General features: G+C 36.9%; 1 protein-coding gene across 5 annotated transcripts in view; it reads right to left on the bottom strand.

Annotated features, from left to right (window-relative positions):
* The window catches only part of XRCC4 (X-ray repair cross complementing 4), a 291,186-nt gene extending 266,357 nt beyond the window's left edge, over positions 1 to 24,829 (bottom strand). For all 5 annotated transcript variants that reach the window (XR_013418175.1, XM_001111900.5, XM_078004438.1 and 2 more), the window contains exon 1: positions 24,755 to 24,829. The gene's annotated coding sequence lies outside the window, so the exon portion shown is untranslated. The remainder of the gene's footprint in view (positions 1 to 24,754) is intronic.
* Positions 24,830 to 24,859: the final 30 nt, after the last annotated feature.

Below are 24,859 nucleotides of genomic sequence, written 5' to 3'. Positions count from 1 at the left end.
GCACTTACAATTACTGTGAAATAGCAATTAGTTTCATTGCTTTTTTTAAAACCATATTTGAACCAAGTGACAAATTTATAATTATAGAGAAAATTTAGTTTAAAATTCAATATTCCAGATACCTGTCAGTAACTCCTACTTTCACAATAATATAAAGGGCTTTAATCTCAATGATGTTAAAAAGACATCTGGGGATCAATTTTAAGAACATCTTTGAATTATTCATGTTTCAAATATTTTCCAATTTTCTAATTCTAGGTATTCATAACAAAAATGATATGATTTTATTTTAAAGATTCTATTATTTAGTAAACTCAGATTTGAAACTTTGGAGACTACCTGTGAACCATATTTAAGCAATTAACATATTAATAACCCATAAGTGACAGCACAGTATCCTAAAAGTATCCTGTGCCTCAGCCATCTCAGAAATGTTCTTTATATCAAATAAGTCTTAATTTCCTAATACCATACTATTTGAATGAGGTTTGAAAGCACTTCATTCTTTTACTTACTGAGATCACCCTCTTACAAAATATCAAGTACAAAACATCTAATAAGAATCACCCATGGAAACACAAAAAAAGTTGACTTGGAATGTCTTTTAAGATTCAATAAGAGGAAATGAACGATCCCTTTGCTTTCACCAGCCCTGTAAACAGGAATAGTGAGCCATAGTTTTTTGCCCCAGGACTACTTGAAGAAAGGGGGTGGAATACTCTTCAGAGGGACTGATTGATTAGGGCTATAAGAAAGCCTGTGTTTTGTTTTCTAAGGGCACTAAAGGTCACATTAGTATCAGCACCTCTCCCAGGCAGAGCCAAGGATCTAAGACAAGCCTGCAGGTGGAAACAGTTGGGTCCCACCCCAATTTGTACATCAGTAGCTTTATTGAGAGTTCAGAACAGTTGAGAATTGAGAAGCTTATCTTTAGTACTTTGTGTCTTTGATACTTGGCCTCTCTCTTAGAAGAGAAATAAGTTGTTGGCTGGTATGCAGTTGATGTGATCTAAGGTCTGAACAAATACCATTCACAGTTGCTTCTGAATAAACAAGACACTTTTTAAATTAGTTTACAAAGAATTTTGTATGCCCTTTTGGATGCTGATAAGGAGCAGTGCAAAAGCCAACTCTCTCTCTTAGGTCAGCTCAAGTTAGTTACAACACTATATCATTGATAACACCATTTTGAACTTGAGCTTCTTTTATTTTCCTTTATAGTAAATTATGACTTCTTTTTAAGCTGCTTGGGCTGCAGGTGTTCAAACTTCTGCAGCTCTGCCAAAGAGTTGCACTTACAGATCAGAAAGTGCTAAATGCATGTTTCTAATGAAGCAATTAACTTAAGTGCCCCCTTGTTGAAAAAAGTAGGCTGATACCTAAAGTGAGTTCAGAATAAAGATTAGCACACAGCATATGCTGTTAATAGTCTGTAATTAGATTCCTGGTTATATTATTTTGTTTGACCTTATTATTTTTATTCTTAAAAGAGAAAATTTAAATTGCAAACAAAAGTGTGGTCACAGATTGTTTTAAAGTCTTATCACATTATAAAAATTCAAAGACAGGAACATATATAATTGCTAGAAAAAAGGAAAGAAAGGTTTATGCAACTACTACTAGGTTATGCACTTCTGAGACAATCACACAATTAAAACTAAGTGCAAACAAAAGGATTATTTCTTGTTTAGTATGTTTTAAAAGCACCGACTATTTGCATTTTACCTTTTTATCAGAATTCCCACTCCCCACATTAAAGGTTTTTTTACTGAATAATTTATTGCTAGCATTTTCATTATTAACAGCCTGCCAACTTGCTGGTTAGTGCTACCAAAGGGTAAATTAAGATTTTTTTTTTTAAAAAAAATTACCACAACGTCAATTTGCCTTTAAATTTCCAAAGCAATTAAAACAAAAATATTCAGCAACACTTCTATATAAAAAGTGCTTTCCTAAAATAATATTTTCAAGTTAGACTTTTTTCTAAACATTAAGTGTAAAGAATTCACAGGATTACTAAATACCCTTCTAATCATGTGAGAATTAACTCCATTTTAGTAATTTTGAAAGTAAGGTATTACCAGGTAATACCAGGAAATACATATCCTGGTATTTTCCTAATTTTCAAACAAAGTCCCAAGACCTAGAAAATCTCTCAATTCCAGGCAAACCACGATGTTTGGTCACCATAAGGTAGTAAAATACAGTTACAACTGCTAACATAATCTTATTCAAAAACTTGTAATATACAGCTGATGTACAAGGGAGACATTAAATTAATCTGATGCTTTAGGAATACAGCATTAGTACTATAAAATAAGTCTAAAAAATAAGGCCTCTTGGTTGAGGTCACAGTCCTTCCTTAATTACCTCTCATGACTGTGGAATGCCAGTTGCTGCCATTCCAAATATCATATTACTTCTCATTTCCTCTGCTTATCTTTTACAAACACCATTAATAATCATTAGTTTCAGTGCTAAATATAAATTTCACTTCCTCTCCTTTCCTACTCTAACCCTATAAAGTGGGTATTAAAAAGCAATAAAATGACCTAATGCATGAACAAATTTCCCACATACTATTTAATACCTAGCTCCAAGGTGCCCTTAAAATTGGACCCTAAGTTCCAAGACTATAATTTCCTTCATATTATTAACAGCCACTTTTGATTACAAATAAACTTGGCAGAAAGGATGAGAGTACACTTATCATTTTGGAAACTTTCTAGACTGTCACAAGAACACTTTAGTTCTAATTGCAGTTTCATGTGAGAATGACACTTAACAGAACTGAAGAGATAAGATAGTACCTGAAACAGCATTAACTAAGCAGCAGTCTTTTTTCAACAAGAACTTAGTAATTATGATTTCTTAAGCCTCAAAATTTTTGACACCTCTCATATTTCAATTCCAAAAGAGTGAGGGTGTTCCTATGAAACATCACCAATTAAGCTTATATACAGTCTTCTACTAAAAAAAAAAAAAAAAAAAAAAGGGGGGGTTTTCGGAACTGAAATGTCACTAAAAGCACTTGTATGAAAAAGGAATAAGACTTATAAACAATGTACTTTTCCCCCCACTCACAAACCCATCATTTACTTAAAACTGTACCCATTTATCTGCCTATTTCTTAATGACAAACAAGAGAACAAGTGATAGGATTGAGGAACTTAGTCTGAGGAAAAAACAAAACAAAACCTATAACATATCCTCAAATTCAGCAATATAAAACTAGGAACTATATAAAATTACCAACATTTCACAATTTTTAACCTATAAAAATGACAATTTCATACAGTTCAAATGATAGTAACAGTTATAAATAGCACATAAGGACTTACATTCCTACTTGGATGAGTAACTACATATTTATTTCCCACGCTTCAATTTCTCAGTCTAAGTCATTTTGACCACATCTCTGAATACATTTTGTACAACTCCAGCAAGAAGAAGGTCCAAAGTATAAGCAAGACTCTATTCTGAGGTCCCTTGGGTTATATATTCTCAAAGTAGACTGAAATTTATACCTAAAATTTAAATCAAGCTCTATTCTCTCTTGTTAGGGTACAAGTTCTAATACTTCCAGAAGCCATGAAGATCAGGAGTGAGGACATATGCATCCATTGTATGATGAGTGGGACTGTGGGACACTAGAAACTACAAGTACCATATAAAGATGGTAGCCATTACTCACTGCAAAGCAGGTTGTTATCAATGGTAAGTACCGGTCCTTAGTGTTCTGTCATTCAGATTATTCAAGAAACTAACAAATTCCTATTTTTATGTAGAAGTCAACTGGCTTTTAAATGTTGGCTCATATGTTTTTCAAAACACTGAGTATAAAGTTTCCAAAATTATATGTGTACGCCTACAATAAGAATTCTGCACCCATCCACAAACAAAAATCTTGTTGTAGGAGTCCTGGGATTCAGGTAGGAGGCTGTAAAACCCCAGCAGAGCCCGAGACTTAGGAAGGTCATTTTGAGGGTACAAACTTGCACCTAGACACACAGATTGGGCTCCTGGGTTCAAACCCAGAAACAATCCTGTTCGCCAAATGGCTTGGCTTCAGCCCCCCTTTGGCTTTTGCAACTAAAACCATCTGCCAAGGGGTCCTGGAGGAATTACATACCCAAGTGCACCACAAAGGCTGGTCAGCCCACCAACATCAGTCTTGGCAGTGGACCCAAAAGTTACCCTATAATTCAGCTCCGGCCCCCCCATCTGTGGTCCCCACTTATTACTGCTCACACAAAAACCCAGAAAAACACTTACCCATCTGAGCCACTGGGACAGGATTGCTACCCTCTATCCCACAGCAGACCCCAAGGGGGACCTTTCTTGGCTACAGCACTTCTCTCCTACAGCCCTGGAAGTATCCTGCCCATGTAGAGAACTGCTGGGAGACTCACATATCTGAGTCACCACGGCAGGCTTACCAGCCTCCATCCCACAGTAGATCGTGACAGGGCTGTCTCAGCTCCAACCCCTCTCTGCCACAGCGAGGAAACGATCCCACCTATGCAAAGAACTTCTGGGATTTGTGTAAGTCTTAGCCACTGGGACAGGTGTGTCCGCCTGTATCCCACAGCAGATCCTGGAACAGCTTAGTCTCAGCTCCAATCCTCTTGCTGGGGACTATCTTGCCTGGACAGGGAACTGCTGAAAGAAGCATCCATCTTAGTAATACCAGAACAGGCTTACCAGCCCCTGTCCCACAGCAGATTGTGAACAGGTCCAGTTTAGCTCTAGCCCCTCTCACTGCAATTTGAGAACTATCCTAAAAGTACAAAGATCTGCTAGGAGACTCATGATCTGTGCACTGGGACAGACTTGTTAGCCTCCAATCCACAGCAGATCCTGAAGGGCCTCTGCTTAGCTACAGCCTCTCTCTGCTGCAGTCCAGGAGTAATCCTGCCTACACAGAGAACTACTAGAAGACTAGCCAGTCTGAGCAACTGGGAAAAGCTTGCCAGCCTCCACCCCACAACAGATCCTCAGCAGATTTTGAAAACAAGGAGGCACTTGTTCTGACACAGGAGGGAGTTTAACCACAGTGGTCCCTAGCCTCAAAGCCTACTTTCCTACCCCACTGAGCATTTCTAATAAGCATTTCTATTGAGCATAAAAATTGGTCCATCCATCCCAATCCACTTAACCTCAAGGACCCTCCTGCAACCCTGTCCAACTGCTGAACTCAAATAAAGGAATACACCCTGTGGCCAAGGCTGATCAGAGGAAATTTCTGTGCCCATTCAGCAGCTCAGACTAATTGCAGAGCTCAGACAGTGGTCCTGTCAGATAAGAGAACCTATGTAGCTACCCCAAAAAAAATTCAGAGCAAAGGTAGCAGGCCAGCTTTCTAGAGAACTGAAAAGCAAGTTGTATCTGCTAAGGGTTATTACTAGCTGGCCCCTCCAGAAGTATAGGCTAGAATAAATAGTAAAGTTCTATCCCTGCCAATGAACACCTGTAAAAGCTGGAAAAAGTGGTTGTCTCCACAAATGTGCAAACACCAATACAAGGATACGGGATTACAAAGACTCAGGAAATCATGACACCTCCAAAAGAAACGAATAAAGCTCCAATAATGAATCTCAAAGAAAATGGAATCCATAAAATGGTGTTAAAAAAAAAAAAAAGAATTCAGAATAATCCTTATTAAAAAGTTAAATGGGCCGTGCATGGTGGCTCACACCTCTAGTTCCAGCAACTCAGGAGGCTGAGGCAGGAGGATCCCTTGTGCCCAGGAATTCAAGGCTATGGTGAACTATGATTTTGTCCCTGCACTCCAGTGTCCAGCCTGGGAGATAGAGTGAAACCTTGACTCTTTTGAGAAGGAAAAAAAAAAGTTAACTACAAAAATATACAAACAGAAAATTAAATTTTGAAAACAATACATGAACAAAACGAAAAGTCTCACAAAGAAATATAAACAATTAAAAAATGGAAATCCAGGAGATAAAGAATACAATGACTAAACGGAAAAATGAAATAGGAAGCTTGAACAGCTGCCTTGAGGAAGCTGAAGAATCAGTGAGCTTGAAGATGGACATTTGAAATTAGTCAGAGGAGAAAATAAAAAAAGAAAAGAAAGAAGAGAAAAGGAAAGAAGAGGGGAGGGGAGGGGAGGAGGAGAAGGCAGGAGGGGATCCTATGGGGATTATGGAGCACCATCAAGAGACCTAACCTATACATAACAGGAATTAAGAAGAAAAAAAAAAAAAGTGGGAAGATGCATATGAAAGAAATAACTAATGAAAAGTTCCCTAATCAGAAGAAGGAAGCCATCATCCAGGTACATGAAGAAAGGAGATCTCCAACCAAATTCAAACCAAAGAGGAGTTGACCATAACATGTAATTATAAAACTATCAAAAATTAAAGAGAAAGAAAAAATTCTGAAAACAGCAAAAGATAATAAAGAAATCACACACAAAGGGGTCCCAATAAAACTAACAGTAAACTTCTTAGCAGAAACCCCAGACCAGGAGAGAGTGGGCTGATACATTCAAACTGCTCAGAGGGAGCATAAAAAAAATGCTGCCAACCAATAATACTTTATCCAGCAAAGGTGTCTTTCAAAAATAAGAAGGAAATAAAAAATTTCCCAGACAAGCAAAATTTTACAACATCCCATAAATTTTGGCATACCATGTTTTCATTTTTGTTTGTCTAAAGATATTTTTAAATTTTCCTCTTAACTTCTCAACTGACCTATTGGTTGTTCAGAAGCATGTTGCTGATTTCAGCATACTTCTGAATTTTCTGAAATTCTTCCTGTAATTGATTTCTAGTTTCATAGAATTGTGGTCAGAAAAGGTACATGATATGATTTCAGTCTTCCTAAACTTGCTATGATGTGCTTTGTGAACTAACCTATAATCTATCCCGGAAATGATCTGTGTACATTTAAGAAGATTGTGTATCCTGTTGGTGTTAAGATGGACTACTCTGTATATGTCTGTTAAGGTTCATTTCATTTAAAGTGCTGCTTAAGTCTAATGCTGCCTTATTAATTTTCTGACTACATTATCTGTCCATTATTGAAAGTGGTGCACTGAAGTTCTCTACTGTTACTGTATTATAGTCTATCTCTGTACACTCTTTAATGTTTGCTTTATATATTTAGGTGCTCCATTGTTGGGTACATATGTATTCATAATTGTTATAGCCTCTTGGCAAACTGACTACTTTACCATTATATAATGCCTTCATTTTATTCTTTTTACAGCTTTTGACTTAAAGTCTATTTTTTTCTGCTGTAAGTATTGCTACTCCTGCTGATTTTTCGTTTCCATTTATGTAGAATATCTTTTTCCATTTCATCACTTTCAGTCTATGTACATCCTCAAAAGTGAAGTGAATTCCTTGTAGGTAGCATGTAGTTGGGTCTTGTGTGTGTGTGTGTGTGTGTGTGTGTCTGTGTGTGTGTGTGTGTGTCTGTGTGTCCATTCATTTACTCCTTGTCTTTTATAGGAGAATATAACCCATTTACACTCAGTATAATTACTGATAGGTAAAGAAAGGACTAACTTTCTTGCCATTTTGTTAATTATTTTCTGTTGTTAGGTTTTTTTTTTTTCTTAAAGATATTTTGTTTCCTTCTTCATCTCTTGCAATTTTCTTTTGTGGTTTGATAGCTTCCTGTAGCGGTATGTCTTGAATCTTTTGAATTTCATTTTATTTTCTGTGCATCTCGTATAGAATTTTACCTTTTGGCTACCATGAGGCTTACAAAGAATATCTTACACTTCTGTCTATTTTAACCTGATAGCAGCTTAACATTGATTAAATACAACTCAACACTTTTACCCAGCCATTTTATGTTTCTGAAGTCTAAATTACATCATATTATAAAATATATCCCTTGAAAGTTTATTGTAGCTGTGGTTGCAATTAATAATTTTGTCCTTTAACCCTTGTACTAAGGATAAAATTACACTACACACCACCATTACAGTCCTAAAATATTCTGAATATTGATCAGTATTACTTATACCCTTAGGTTCTGTGCTTTTATAACTTTATTGTTATTAATTATCAGCCCTTATTTTGACATAAATAACTCCCTTTAGCAATTCCTGTAAGGTAGGCCTAGTGATGATGAACATCCTTAATTTATGAAATGCACAGTTCTAAGAAAAAAAATTTATGGCAATAAATAGTCACATCAAAAAAGAAGACATGTTGCAAATAAACAATGTTACATCTAAAGAAAATAAACAAAGAAAAGCAAACTAAGCTCACAGTTCACAGAAAAAAAAAGAGATAATAAAAAGATCACAGCGGAAACAAATGAAATAGAAACTAGAAAATACAAAATAGCAACAAAACTAAGTTTTTCTAAATAAAAATAAAATTAACAAATCTTTAGCTAGACTAACCAAAAGAAGAAGATAAAAGACTCAAATAAAATCAGAAATAAAAGAGAAGACATTTCAACTGACATCACAGAAACACAAAGGATCATAAAAGGTTATTATAAACAATTATATAGCAAAAAAATGAATACTTTGAGGAAATGAACAAATTCCTAGATACATACAACCTACAAGACTGAATCATGAAGAAATGGAAATTCTGAACTGACCAATAACGAGAGGAGTTTCTAGTCGTAATAAAGTCTTCCACCAACAAAAAACCCAAAACCTGATAGCTTCACTGCTGACTTCTACAAACATTTCAAGAACTAATACCAATTCTCTACAAACTATTCAAAAAAAATCAAAGAGGACAGAATACTTCCAAACTCTTTTTATGAGGCTAGTATTACTCTAATCCCAAAGCCAGAAAAGAACATCCCAAGAAAATATAACTACAGGTCAATATCCTTGAAGATTACAGATTTAAAAAATCCTCAACAAAATATTAGCAAACCAAATTCTACAACACCTTACAAGGATCTTTCACAATAATCAGTGGGATTTATTTGTGGTATGCAAAGATGGTTCAAATATGCAAATCAATAAATGTGATACACTACATTAACAGAACGAAACACAAAAATCATATGATCATCTCACAAAATGCAGAAAAAGCATTTGAAAAATAATTTAATGTCCTTTTATTAAAAAAAAAAAAAAACCTCAACAAATTAGGTACAGAAGAAATGTACCTCAACACAAGAAGGGCCATATGTGACACACACACACATAACATCATACTCAAAGGGAAAAAACTGAAAGCTTTTCCTCTGAGATATAGAGCAATCCTACTTACAGTAGCTACAAAAAAATACTTAGGAATATATTAATCGAGGTGAAATACCTGGACACTTACAACTATAAAACATTAAAGAAAGAAATGGAAGAAAACACAAACAAATAGAAAGATATCCCATGTTCATTGACTGGAAGAATATTGTTAAAATATCCATACTACCTAAAGTGATTTAAGATTCAATGCAATCTGTATCAAAATTCCAACATTATTTCTCATAGATGTAGAAAAAAAGAATCCTAAAATTTATATGGAAATACACACACACACACACACACACACACACACACACACCCAAATAACCAAGGCAATCATAAGCAAAAAGAACAAAGTGTTCAAACTATACTACAAAGGAGTAGTAATTAAAACAGCATAGTAGTGTTTTATTTTTATAAACAGAAACATTTTATGCCTATTTGTAAATAGGCATACAAAACAGACACATTGACCAATGGAACAGAATAGAGAGTCCAGAGAACAACTCATACATCTATAGTCAATCGATTCTTGACAGAGGTAAAAAGAATATTTAATGGGAAAAGGACAATCTCATCAATAAATGATGTAGGGAAAACTGGATAGCCATATGAAATTGGACCCCTATCTCATACCACATACAAGTATCAACTCGAAATGGATTAAAGATTTAAATATAAGACCTGAAACTATAAAACTACAAGCAGAAAACAGGGTGGAATTTATACAGCACTGGTCTGGGCAACGATTTTTTTTTGTTGTTTTTTTTTTCAGATTTGACATTAAAAGCGTAGGAAACAAAAGCAAAGACAGACAAATGAGATTACATCAAACTCGAAAGCTTCTGCACATCAAATGAAACAATTAGCAGAGTGAAGGGACAACCTACAGAATGAAGAAAATATCTGTAGTACATACATTTGATAAGGGGCTAATATCCAAAATATAAGAGGAAATCAAACAGCTCTATAGAAACAAAACAGATAATCCAATAAAAACGTGAGAGATTGACCTGAATAGATATTTCTCCAAAGAATACATCTGAATAACTGTCAAATAATCGAAAAAATGCTCATCATCACTAATCATTAGGGAGATAGAAATTAAAATCACAATTAGATATCACCTCCTATCTGTGAGAATGGCCATTATCAACAAAAACAACAAACATTTGCAAGGAGGTGGAAAAAAGGGAACTTTTGTACCCTGTTGGTAGGAATATAAATCAGCATAACCATTATGGAAACAGTATGGAGGATCCTCAAAGAACTAAAAATAGAATTACCATATGATGCTGGGAGCAGTGGCTCACGCCTGTAATCCCAGCACTTTGGGAGGCCGAGGTGGGCGGGTCACGAGGTCAGGAGATCGAGACCATCCTGGCTAACATGGTGAAACCCCGTCTCTACTAAAAACACAAAAAATTAGTTGGGCCTGGTGGCGGGCGCCTGTAATCCCAGCTACTCGGGAGGCTGAGGCAGGAGAATGGCATGAACCAGGAAGGTGGAGCTTGCAGTGAGCGGAGATCGTGTCATTGCACTTCAGCCTGGTTGACAGAGCGAGACTCTGTCTCAAAAAAAAAAAAAAAAAGAATTACCATATGATTCAGCAATCCCACTTCTGAGTATTTACCTGAAAGTTTTAAAATCAGAATGTGGAAAAGACATCTGTATTCTCATATTCACTGCAGCACTAGACAATAGTCAAGTTATGGAATAAACCTAAATGTCTATCAGAGCATAAATGAATACCAAAAAATTCATATACACACAATGGAACACTAGTCAGACTTTAAAAAATAAAAATAACTTTGTAATTTGTGACATCACAGATGGAATTGGAGGATATTACCCTAAATGAAATAAGGCACAGAAAGACAAATGCCACAGTTCTCACTTAAATGTACAACCTAAATTAATTGAACTCACAGAAGCAGAGAGTAGAATGGTGGTTACCAGAGGTTGGGTGGTAGAGAGGATGGGCAGTTGATAAGGTTTGGCTGTGTCCCCGCCCAAATCTCATCTCGAATTGTAATCACCAGATGTTGCAGGACCTGGTGGGAGGTGATTGGATCACAGGGACAATTTCCCCCATGCTGTTCTCATAAGAGTGGAGTGAGTTATCACAAGAGCTGATGGTTTTAAAAGTGTTTGGCAGTTCCCATTTCACTCTTCTCTCTCACCTGCCACCATGTAAGATGTGCCTGCTTTTCCTTCTGCCATGATTGTAAGTTTCCTGAGGCCTCCACAGCCATGCAGAACTGTGGGTCAATTAAACCTCTTTTCCTTATAATGTACCTAGTCTTAGACAGTTCCTCATAGCAGTGTGAAAACGGGCTAATACAATAGTCAAAACAGTATAAAGCCTCAGTTATATATGAGAAATAAATCTGACTTTTTTATTTTAGATCAATTGTACAGCATGCTGAACAGAGCTAACAATTGAGTACTGTACATTTCAATGTTGCCATGAATAAACAATGTTAAATACTTGAAGGGATAGATATGTTAATTAGCTTAATTTAATCATTCTGCATTGTATTCAAAATTACAATATCACTTTGAACCCCATAAGTATAAACAACCATAACCTATTATGTAAATAAATAAAATTTAACAAACAAAAAATACTGTGTGTATGTGATAAGAAATATGTTTGAACTTTGTCTCCTGCTCCTTGCACAGAGTTGGCAAAATCCTTGAAATTTCCTGAGTGATAGGAATGTTTTTGTTACTCATAAGGAACTGCTTTCAATTACACCTGAGTTTATAATAATGAAGTGACTTAGAGTGGGGCCTCTAGATAGCCTCAGGATGGAGCTGGTCACCAGAAACATCAAGTGATTACTAGGCTGGGATTTTCAGACCCTCCTCCCAACCCTCCATTCCTCCCATGCACCCAGACCAGGAGATTGAGCTCTATAAAAATTTGAATTGGGAGGTGTATAAGTCCATTTTCACACTGCTGATAAAGACATACCTGAGACTCAGTAATTTACACAGGAAAAACAGTTTAATGGACTTATAGTTCCATTTGGCTGAGGAGGCCTCATAATCATGGCAGAAGGCACGGAGAAGCAATTCATGTCTTACACAGATGGCAGCAGGCAATGAGACAGAGCTTGTGCAGGGAGCCCTCCCCCCACCTTACGAAACCATCAGATCTCATGAGACTTATTCACCATCACGAGAAAAGCATGGAAAAGACCTGCCCCCATGATTCAATTACCTCACACTGGGTCTTTCCCACAACATGTGGGAATTCAAGATCAGATTTAGGTGGGGAAATAGCCAAAACATATCTGGAGGTTTAGGAAGGAGGATCACTTAAGCCCAGGACTTTGAGGTTACAGTGAGCTATGACTGTGCTACCTGCATTCCAACCTGGGTGACAGAGTGAAACCCTGTCTCAAAAAAACAAAACTCTTGAACAAGGAGATGTGAACAGCTTCCTGTTTGGTGAACACATCATGGTGCTGAAAGGTGGCATGCCCACAGAAGGGCATTGAAGGCCTGTTCCCCTGCCCCCATACCTTTCCCTATGTGTCATCTATCATTTGGGTGTTCCTAAGTTCTATCTTTTGTACTAAACCAGTAAAGGTAAATAAAATATTTTTCAGACTTCTGTGAGCCATTATAGCAAATTATCAAATCTGAAGCGTGGTATCATGGGAAACCTGTTTATAACTGGTTGGTCAAAAGTATAGGTGACTCAGGACTTGTGACTGGCACCTGAAGTGGGGGCAATTTTGTGGGACTGAGCCCAGAACCTGTGAGATCTGACACTAACCCTAGATAGTGTTTGAATTGGACTGAGTTGTTGAATATCCACTTGGCGTCAGAGAATTGGAGTTATGATTGGCCTCCAAGGATCCCAAGTCAGTTATCTTATTCCCCCAATGGGGGAAAAAGAGGGTTTAATATAGGAACGATATTGGGATAATCATGCTCAGCAGATTCTCTGCCAGTTCTTCTCCTGATGGAAAGGGCCTGGAGCTGAATTATATACACTGAATCACTCAGCAGAAAGCTCAGCTAATGGCTGTTTGAAATTGAACTTTGATAGTTTCAAAATTCTAGTACCATTCTGTTAGATTCCCAAGTGCTGGCCTCTCCAACATTTGAATGAAGCAAGCAACAAAATTAATCCAGATTAGAAGTCACTTGTTATCAAGGTATCACAATTTAGGAGGCTGTGCTTCTACAAGGGTAGTGTCTGATAGCACTTAGTTAACTGCAAAATTGGCACTATCTCCAGCAGGCAGCAGTGAAACAAGGCCACACAGCTAAAAGGGTATCTTTAAATTACCTTATTGATCAGAAAGATTAATCAATTGGTGGCCTCTTTATGGCTACCACTTAATATCAATTTTGAAACGAAATACTAAAAAAGATTGTCAGAATTCTTCAAAGGATTCTGAAATAGCACTAAATCAAACATCTTCCTGCCTATAAAGTACAATGAAGTGAAAATGAAGTCAAATTATTAATAATCTTCAAACTTCAGAACAATCAAGAATGATTATCTTATTAGAAATAAGTTGGAAATGCTACATGCATCAACAATCTTCAAACTACAGAACTATCACGAAAAATTTTCTCATTAGGGAGAAGTTGGGAATGTTATATGTCTTACAAAAAAATATTATTTTTAATCAAACACTTCCCCAAAAGAATTAGTGAAATGTTTATTAACAAATGAAGCCACACTACTTTGTGCAAGTGAAGCAATTTTGCATTGCAAAATTTAAAATGCTGATCTGAAAAGTTATTCAAAGTTAAGTTAGTTTCAGAGTCACTTAATATGTTTTAAAAATTCCCATTAAGTTGAAATAATGAACTGAAATCAATCTGCAGAATGTCAGCTGTAAAAATTCCACTCCATCTACCAATCATTCATTAAGGAAGCAGTATGTGCAAACTTTGTGTTCAATAAGAACTCCAGCAGATCAAGAAAAAAAAAAAAAAATGATACTTTCTCTCCAGAAATTTTCATCCACTTCGGAGAACATGACACTACAGAGCTCTATATAAATTATAATTAAACTTGTTAGTTATTTTAAAAAAGTAAATACATACAAGATAGTATATAATTTTGCTACAGCAGAGTTAAAGTAGTAATAAAATAATGACAAGATACGTCAAATACCTGCTAAATGACATATAAAGGTGCTATATTTTCTAAGGTAAAAAAATTACAGGATCAATATACACAAAAATAAGAGGTATAAGAGAAGGTTTGCCTGAGGAATCCAATGTTCAGAAAATGAAATGTCAACAATCAACTAGTAGATTCACCAGTAGCAATGACGATACAATTCCAATGCCTTGAAAATTATCTTTCCTTTACAATTGAAATGCGTATTATTAAATTCAATTCTGCCTGCATAAATATTCCACTTTGGCCAAGGTACAAGAATGCCCAATGAAACATCAGAAATACAAAATATCCAGACAAATGAGGTACACGCTTTTCATTTTAACAAGGCATGTAGCTCCAAACCAAGTGAAGAGACATAGACCAAAATAAATTACTAAATTATTAAATTTTCAAAGGTAAGATTGTATTAATTTTTTCATGTATTTTAGTATGACATCTTGCTTGCTGAAACAATGAACACGCTATGACCTGGAAAAAAAAAAATTTTTTTTTTTGACACAGAGTCTCACTCTGTCACCCAGACTGGAGTACAGTGGCACCATCTCGGCTCACTGCAACCTCCACCTCTCAGGCTCAAGTAATTCTCCTGCATCAGCCTCCCGAGCAGCTGGGATTACAGGTATACACCACCACGTCTGGCTAATTTTTGTATTTTTAGTAGAGATAGAGTTTCACTATGTTGGCCAGGCTAGTCTTGAACTCCTGACCTCAAATAATCTACCCGCCTCGGCCTCCCAAAGTGCTGGGATTACAAGTGTAAGCCACTGTGCACGGCCAACCAGGACAAATTTTATAGGGCTGTTGTTATTTAGAAATGCTTTTTTTTTTTTTTTTTTTTGGAGACAGGGTCTTACCCTGCCACCCAGGCTGGAGTGCAGTGGCGCAATCTCGGCTCGCTGCAACCTCTGCCTCCCAGGTTCAAGCGATTCTCATGCCTCAGCCTCCCAAGTAGCTGGGATTACAGGCGGGCACCACCACTCCTGGCTAATTTTTGTATGTTTGGTAGAGATGAGGTTTCGCCATGTTGGCCAGGCTGGACTTGAACTTCTGACCTCAGGTGATCCACCTGCCTTGGCCTACCAAAGACCTGGGATTACAGGTGTGAGCCACCACACCTGGCCTAGAAATGCCTGATTTTTTAATTAAACCTTGTTTAGAGGTTATATAAAACAGAGATATCTATTTAGCTCGTGGCCAAAAAAATTCAACCAAGTTAGAACATTCCAGAATATAAAGATCATGTTTAGGCAGTTAGGTAAGAACATTTGGTTCAGGTATGTCTGATTTAATATCTAAGGGATTTCTTTGACTCAGGACAAAATGAGGAAGAGAGAGCATCAGCCAATGTCTTAGAAAACTGTTTTTTTTAAAAAAAAAAAAAAACCACCACCAGATAAAAACTGAGAAATTAAATTAAGGGACATACACAGTTGATCGCTGAACAGCTGAAGGTTTGTTCTGTGTGGGTCCACTTACACACAAAAGTTTTTCAATAAAAGTTATACCAAGTGTGTTTGCCTCTCCTGCCTCCTCTTCTACCTCCTCTACCTTTGCCACCTCTGCCACCCCAGAGACAGCGAGATCTATCCTTCTCTTCCTCCTCCTCCCCAGGCAGCTCAACATGAAGAAAAGAATGAAGACCTTCATGATGACTGACTTCCACTTAATGAATAGTAAATATATTTTCCCTTCATTATGATTTTCTTAGTAATATTTACTTTTTTCTACCTCACTTTATTGTAAGAACAGAGTACATAATGCATATAACACACAAAATATATAACAGTTGATCAACTATTTATGTTATTGATGAGGTTTCTGGTCAACAATAAACCATTAGTAGTTAAGTTTTGAGGGAGCCAAAAGTCATACATGGATTTTCAACTGCTTGAGAGGTTGACGTTGCTAACCCCTGTATTGTTCAAGGGTCAACTCTATAGCTAATTACAATGTATGCTACTATATGGACTTAATAAATCATTCACTTCTTCTAAGAACTCATACAATATTATGAAGTGGTTAAATGATTAGATTACTATTTAAAAGTCACCTATCGCTACCATTAGAAAGGAGATGCCATGAGAAAACAAGTCCTGATACCCATGTTTTATGTTCTTAAGATTGTTTCAGGACTCTCGTTCAAAGAATTGCTAAGCTTAAACTTCTTCTAGAAGTCTGCAAAAGAATGTAAGATTGTGTGGTTCTAATGACTTGATATAAAAGTTCAAATGTCTAGTTTACATCAAAAAGCTCTTTGTTAAAATATAGTAATATTCAGATGGGAATTAACAGTGGTGATTTATGATATGATTTTGTACTGAGACATGTTTGTCAGATAATGATACCAAGGTCAATTTTCCTTATCACATTTAAAGTGCAAAAACTTCTATTTTCTATGTTGCCATTTAAGAAGTTCTCAGAGTATAAACTTTTGTCTCCCCAAATCAATATCTAAGTCATGATGAGCCAATTTCTCCTTAAGAACAAAGTTGAAAATGAAGGGTTGGTTCCTAAACACAACACTAGGCAAGTTTTTAAAATTCAATTTATAGATGAGTATCATAGCACAGCTAATTTACAAATTTATAAATAGCAACGATACTGTCATTTTTATGTTAAACTTATACATGGAACCCTATTAGTATACTATATCATACAAGCATCTACCGAAAAATTACCAAAAAAAATCACAAACTTTTAACTTTAACTTTTTAAGTGCCTCGAAGTTTAGACAGATGTAATTTTATTTTCCCTGAGCAGCTGTTCATTTGGACATATTCCGTATTTATTGATATACTGTGTCCAATGCTAGGGTCACATTTCTTAAACAGGAACTTGGCAACTTCCAAATTCTATGGTAAATATTGACATGTCTCAGCATGTCAATATTTATACTGTCAAGACTGACAAATTTCAACAATGGCTGCATCTTATTTCTTAGCAGCCATATGCTTCTGTTCCAATTGAGCAAGTTCCTTCTTTATCTCATAAAATTCTCATTCACTGCTCAGGTAAAATTACAAGTTAATGGCATCCTCTCACACAAGGCCAGATTGAACTCTTTGCTTACTTCAACATTTTAGTCACTTCTGTAGGATTAGCAAAGCTATGGAAATGAACACAAATTCAGGATACAATGTCCTCCAGGTAATATTTGTTTTTGATTACTTAATCTCAGCATAATTATCATTTGCAACCTCATTACTAATGTGGAAGCCTTTTCAGAATCTATACAGGTAATCTATTTCCTTTTTAGTTAGTCTTAAGGGCTAGGTAAAGATAAAACTGGTTTAGTTTATAGGCTGCGACAACAATGATCAATATTCAGACGGCAGTTTGAATTCAGAATGCCAATTATAAAGAGTAGTTGGGAAGTCTAGCTCATTATCTAGCATTAAACAAACAGTATTTTAAATGCAAAATTAGTTTACTTAATTTTGTGCTACGTGTCAGAGATACTGTTAACAAACTAATCATAATTAAATCAATCTTAAGAGCAAATTTCTGTATTGCTGAAAGAAAATCTTTGCAACATCTTTAAACACTCCGGGATTTCCCAGTGGTACACAAGCAAAAGTTTAATGTAATACGAAGTTATTGGTAGTAATGGCATCTAGTAAAAACATAAATGCCTCATGAACAGTTTGGAATTTTGGCATGTATTTCTTCTTACTGGCAACACAAACCTCAAGAACGTTTTTCTCTCCAAAAGTGCCTAATTTCATCAACATTAAAAATTTGCTGTCTACAATTGAACCCTGATCAATGATTTCAGCCAATGCTTTAGAAAAAAGCACAACTCGCTTTCATCAGGGCTGTGAGCTTCGACAATGACAAGGAACAAATTTTCCAGGGCTATAAAATGCATTAACTCCCTCCTACTTGTATAGAAAGATACAGTACCTTTCAATTATTTTAAAGACAGCCACCTTTCTCCTAAGAAACAAGGAATAGCAAATAAGCCATTGATTTTACACTCAAAAGACCCAGGTTGAAATCAAAACTATGCTTCATAGCTGAGTGTCTTTCATCATGCCATTAATGCATTACAACATTCACTGATTACTTCCAATGTACCAGGATTGTATATCCCAAAGATCAGTAAGACACATTCGCAACTCTCTACTGAAATAGAGACACCCAAAGAGAATTATAATATAAGTTTGTAAAATGCAGAGGTAGGGAGGGAGCTCCTCTGAAAAGCAGCACTCACCCTGGCCTAACATTTTAGGGAAGGCTTCCTTGAGTTACATCTAATATTATATGCCTCTTTAAAGAGAAATGGTTAGGTGAAAACAACTTAGGGGCAGAGGAAGAAAGATAAGGAAGGGCATTCCAAGTAGAAGAGTCTACATGAGTAAAGGCTTAGAGGCAAGAAATAGCATGATATACGAAAGTGATAAATAATTCAGTGTTTCAGACTGCAAATCAAAAATTACAGGTTCATGGTCAAGTGTGGTGGTTCATGCCTATAAATCCCAGCACTTTGGGAGGTCGAGCCAGGTGGGTCACTTGAGGTCAGGAGTTCGAGACCAGCCTGGCCAACATGGTGAAACCCCATCTGTACTAAAAATACAAAAAAGTTGCTGGGCATGGTGGCATGTACCTATAATCTCAACTACTCAGGAGGCTGAGACGGGAGAATTGCTGGAACCCAGGAGGCAGAGGTTGCAGTGAGTAGAGATTGCGCCACTGCACTACAGCCTGGGAAACAGAGCAAGACTCCATCTCCAAAAAAAAAAAAATTACAGATTCAAACACCCAATCAAGTCAGTCATTCATTCAACCAAAACCTACTGAGTACTTCTATGCCTCACACAAATGCTTTAGAATGTGGCATAAGACAACAAAACAGATAAAAATGCCTGCTGTCATGGATTTTACATTTTAATAGGGGAACACAATTAAAAATACATGTAACAAATATGTAAAACATATATAGAATAATGATAAATGCTGGAGTAAAAAGAGGAGATAAAACAGGGTGGAGGAGACTGAGAGTATAGGGGTAGGTGCTATGGAAGTTGCAAAGCTGTAATTTAAATAGGGAGGTTGGGATATGCTTTACTGCAAAGGTGACATTTGAGCAACATGTAAAAGATGTGAAGGAATTAGCTGTACGGATCCAAAAGCATTCTAGATAGAATAAGCAGTCAGTGCAAAGGCCCCATGGTAGAAGCAGGTCTGGTGTACTTAAGAAACAGGGTGGTAAGTGTGGCTGAAACAAAGGGAGAGAGAACACAAAGACATGCAGTTAGAGAGGTAATGGGAGACCAGATCATGTAGAGCAGAGGTGTCTGATCTTTCGACTTCCTTAGGCCACACTGGAGGAAGAATTGTCTCGGGCCACACATAAAATACACTAACACTAATGATACCAAAAAAAAAATCTCATAATGTTTTAAGAAAGTTTACAAATTTGTGGTGGGCTGCATTCAAAGCCATCATAGGTCACAGGCAGCCTGTGGGCTACAAGTTGGACAAGACTGATGTAGACTATTGTAGGCCAACGTAAGGCTGTTAGCTTCTACTATGAATCAAATGATTCACGAAAGGTTTTTAAGCAAAAAAGTAATGTTATATTCTTCTGTATATTATTTTGGAATAATTCTGAATTTACAGAATATTTGCAAAGATAATAGAAAGTTCCCAAATACCCCTCACCCCGTTTCTTCTAATGTTAACATCTTATACTATCACGGTGCATTTATCAAAACTAAGAAACCAACACTGATACATTTCTATCAACTAAACCATAGACTTTATTTGGATTTCACCAGTTTTTCCACTAATAGCCTCTTTCTGTTTCAGGATCCAATCTAGGATAACATATTGCATTTAGAATCTTACATGTAAACGTACAATTTTTGATTTATATTTTAAAAGTATCACTCTGGCTGACATATGAGAATAGACTGTAGGGAGGCAAGGACTGAAAAAAGCAGAGAATAGAACACAATTACTGTAATGCAAGCAAGAAATGATACAGGACAATAACAAAAAATCCGGACAAGAGATGATCAGTATACTAATAGCAGAAATAGTAGAAAACTGTTGAATTCTAGATATCCTTCATAGAAAAAGCCAACAGGAATTGTTGGAATACAAGAGAAAGTAAGGAGTCAAGGATGACTCCAAAGATTTAACTGAGCAACTGGCTGTATAAAGCTGCCATCAATTCAGATGAGAAGGAATGGGAAAGGTTTGGGAGGAAAGGAGTTCAGTCTGGGACATTTGAGTTCAAGATATCTTTTAAATATGCAAATGAAGATGCAGAGGTAGAAAAAGAGAAATTGGGACTTGGAGCATAGAAAACTCTTCAGAGGATTTTTGTTGCAGAGAAGAGCAAACAAATGGGGTTGAAAATGGAGAAAGGTTAAGAGGTTTACAACTTGACATTCTAGAATACATATAGATAGTAAAATGGTTACTTTAGTGAAGGAGATTAACACCTACCATCTACCTTATTTTTTGTGTGTGACAAGGGCAGCTGAAAATCTACTTATTTAACAAAAATCCCTAACACAATAAAATTGTATTAACTTTGATCCTCATGTACATTTCAGTCTGAATTCAAAAGCCATGTGGGAAGAGAATGAGAACAAGTGGGGAGAAAAAAAGGACTAACACTTGAACACGAAAAACCTCTACCTGAGGTTAGGAAGGCTAGCTGAGGATGAGAGGAAAAAAGCAGAACAATTGTCTTTCAATATATATGAATAACAGTGAATGAAAAAAGGTAGGTAATGTAAAAGGTAATGTAAATCAACCCTATCATTAACACTGGCAACAAAGTAAAAAGAGAAAATGGGGAGAAAGTGGTCTGGTGATATAAATGCAATACCAACTTAATACTAAAACCTTTTATAGCAGTCCTCTCCTTATCCAACAGTGTACACCCCAAGGCCCCAGGGGAAGGCTGAACCCAATCAACTGCCTTCAATCTGAGCATGTTTCTTTTCACATCTTCTACCCACAAATTTAATTGCTTTATTATCTTAACTAAGTTTTTATCACGCACTATGGCTATAAGTTTGGCAGTCTGAGGTGTGACCGCAAAACTAGCATAAATTTTTTTGCTTATTCACAATTTTACAGATAGATTTGTTCTTACCATAGACCTTAGCAACATCAATATATGACATTTTTTTTTCTTCCTTATTAAGTGGAGAACTTTCACTTTTTTGCTTAAAAGAGGCACTTTACAGCTACTCTTCGGCATAACCAAGTTGCCAGCATCGTTACCCTTGTGCTTTGAAGCAATAATTAAGTAAAATGAGTATTCCTAGAACACACGCACTGTGATACCACCTCCATCAATCTGATAACCAAGCAACTAAAAGGCAAGAAGCTTATACAGCAGGGATATGCTGAACAAAGAGATGATTCATGGCCTCAGGCTGAATGGAATGGGATGGAATAAGATTTCATCACAACTCAGAAAGGCATGCCATTTAAAATGTATGAAATATTTCTGGAATTTTTTTTTTTTTTAATTGAGATGGAGACTCGCTCTATTGCCCACGCAGGACTGCAGTGGCACAATCTCGGCTCACTGCGGCCTCCACCTCCTGGGTTCAATTGATTATCCTGCCTCAGTCTCCTGAGTAGCTGGGACTACAGGTGTATGCCACCACACCTGGCTAAGTTTTGTATTTTAGTAGAGATTGGGTTTCACCATGTTGGCCAGGCTGGTCTCGAACTCCTGACCTCAAGTGATCCGCCCACCTTGGCCTCCCAAAGTGCTGGAATTACAAGCATGAGCCACCACACCCGGCTGGAATTTTCTACTTAATATTTTCAGGCTGTGGTTGATCATAGGTAACTGAAACTGTCAAAATCAAAACCTCAGATAAGGAGAGACTACTGTATTTAGTGCCTAATATATGCAATTCAACAGTTCCTCCATTATAATTCCTCCTCTCCAGAGACTTTTAATTTACCAAAGCCATGCACAACAATAGACAACACTTTCTGAGTGCTTACTGTATGCCAAACACTTGCCTAGATGATTTACTTGTAATAACTCGTTTAATCCTCATAACACTGAGGACACTTTTGCACTGGCTCCACAGAAAAATATAAATATCACTATTTTTACATATGATTTGAATATACCCAAGAAAACAAAGTTGGAAATATTCTTCCAGATGCAGGTGAGATAAAAATTTTTAAACAGGTCAGACGTGGTACGGTGGCTTACACCTGTAATCCCAGCACTTTGGGAGGCCAAGACGGGAGGATCACTTGAGCCCAGGAGTTAGAGACCAGCCTAGGTAACATAGTGAGCCCCATCTCTACAAAAAATGAAATAAATTAAGCCAAGTATGGTGGCATACAACCATGGTCCCGGCTACTGAGGATACTGAGGGAGGAGGATAGATCACTTCTGCCCAGGAGGTTGAGGCTGCGGTGAGCCATGATTGTGCCACTGCACTCCACCCTGGGCAACAGAGCAAGATCCTGTCTCAAAAATAAAATAAATAATAATTTTTGAACAAAGGAATAACACAGTCAGATTTTATTTCTAGTAAGGAAAGGATCCAAGATGGTTTTAAATGAGGATTCATTGCAAAGCTGCCAGAAAGACTTTTGAAATTGTGATATAATCTGAAAACCAAAAAGTAGCAGGTTTATGTAAGACGATGCAGCTAAACTACCACCTCCCAAAAAAACTCACGTCAGATTAACTTTGATGTTTTACATAAATGCAATAAACATTATACATATTTGTTCAGCCTCATTTATTGGCACATGTGTTTCTCTCCATGGATAACTTAAAAACTGGCAATGTCGTTCTTTACTATTTTGAAGCTCAGGTACATAAGAAGCCATGGCCTAAAGTTAATTAAAATATATAGACATAGCAAATCAATTGTGATCTCTACAAGTTAAGCTTTCTGATGCTCTTCACAGGTAGCCTGAAGCAGAGCTTCATACAGAAGTATTACTCTTAAGTGTAACAAAGATCAAGACAATCTTCACATGAAAGCAAGGGCAGTTATGTCTACAGACACATTTACTACCCTAAAAGCCAAGCTCGATAAGTTGCACAACATAATTTCCATAGGTAAACCAAGTTTGTTTAATTTGAATGGCAAGACCTAAAAGGTATAATATAAAGGAATTACAAGACAGAACATTAAAAGACTTTTTTCTTCCTCAGGTGGAGAGTACTGTATTTTTTTTATACCTTTCTTTTTCCCCTCTCCCACAACGTTATTAAATTCCTTAAAAGAACAGACCATCTTTGTTCCTATGCTGCAATCTCAAGATCTATGAATAAAGCAGGCACCCAGTAAATACTTGCTAATTTGTGTAATTGACCAACTCTTGACAATTCAATATAACAGACTCAACTATCAAGTTAGTTAGAGTTTAAAACAAAACCGTTGTGTGCCCTAGTGAACGATGTAAACACAAACAGCAGAATCCCAAATCTTCTAATCATTTGTGTTGCCCTAAATACAAAACGGTCTCATAGGCCGAATACAGGTCGTAAACCAACATCTCACCTGAGTTACCTTCTCTCTATCCACCTTCTAAGTCAATAAATAAAAAATTGAAAACATTCTGAAAAGAACCCTCTGCTGCCTGAGAAAAAATACACCACACATTTAGAGCCAAAAGGTTGCCTTAAGGGGGCAAAGAGTGAAAAATTCTTCTTTCTAATACTTTATCAGAATTCCAAGAACTACGCAAATTCAAACACGTCAAAGCTCCTGTTTCTCCATCGATAAAATGCAGAAAGAAAAACGTGCGTGCGTGTGTGTGTGTGTGTGTGTGTAACAGAACCTCACCTATTGGGATAATTAACATCAGAAAAAGCTAAATTCTACTACTGATTAAAAGTTGGCTTGTCATTTGTCTTGCCAGTTGATCTCTCTAAAGTACCTATCAATTGCTGCAGTCCGTAAAGGGCAGTTCCTTCCCATTGGTTACCACAGAAAGTTCTTTCCTGACCCCAAATTGCCTAGTACGTTTCAGTCACGATGCCTGGATGGAACCCACAGTTGACCAATATCTGGGGATTGAAAGGACAGGCCGGTGTTGGGGAAATGCTCACTACCCTCTGGATTCAACTGTCCTCCCAATCCCACAACCAACACAGAGCATTTCAAAAGTGCTTCGCATTCCCAAGAATCCCCCAGATGCAAATAGAGAAACTGAAAAGAAGGTGAACAGGTAGGTTCGCACCCTGAGGATGATGCCGGGAACCCTAGCATCCCCAAAAGCCCACAAGAGGAAGGCGCGGGAGCTCACAAATTGAGGGGGATTCTCACACTGTGGAGTTCTAGGGGTAAATAGCAGGGAACTTTTTTAAAAAGAAAGCAAAAGATAAAAAGAGAAAATCATATTTTTGTTATTTAAAGAGGCAGCCCACTTCCGGACCCTACCTCTCCGTGACTGTACTTCCGGTCTCCTCCGAAACGCCCGCTTTCACAGATCAAGTTCTTGCAACCAATGAGAGCATCAGCTACTTCCGCCGGTCTGCGGGGCGT

This window comes from Macaca mulatta, chromosome 6, assembly GCF_049350105.2.
Source record: "Macaca mulatta isolate MMU2019108-1 chromosome 6, T2T-MMU8v2.0, whole genome shotgun sequence".
Classification (NCBI taxonomy): Eukaryota; Metazoa; Chordata; class Mammalia; order Primates; family Cercopithecidae; genus Macaca; species Macaca mulatta.
Note: the sequence above shows the minus strand (reverse complement) of the source record. Positions and strands in the feature narration are given on the sequence as shown.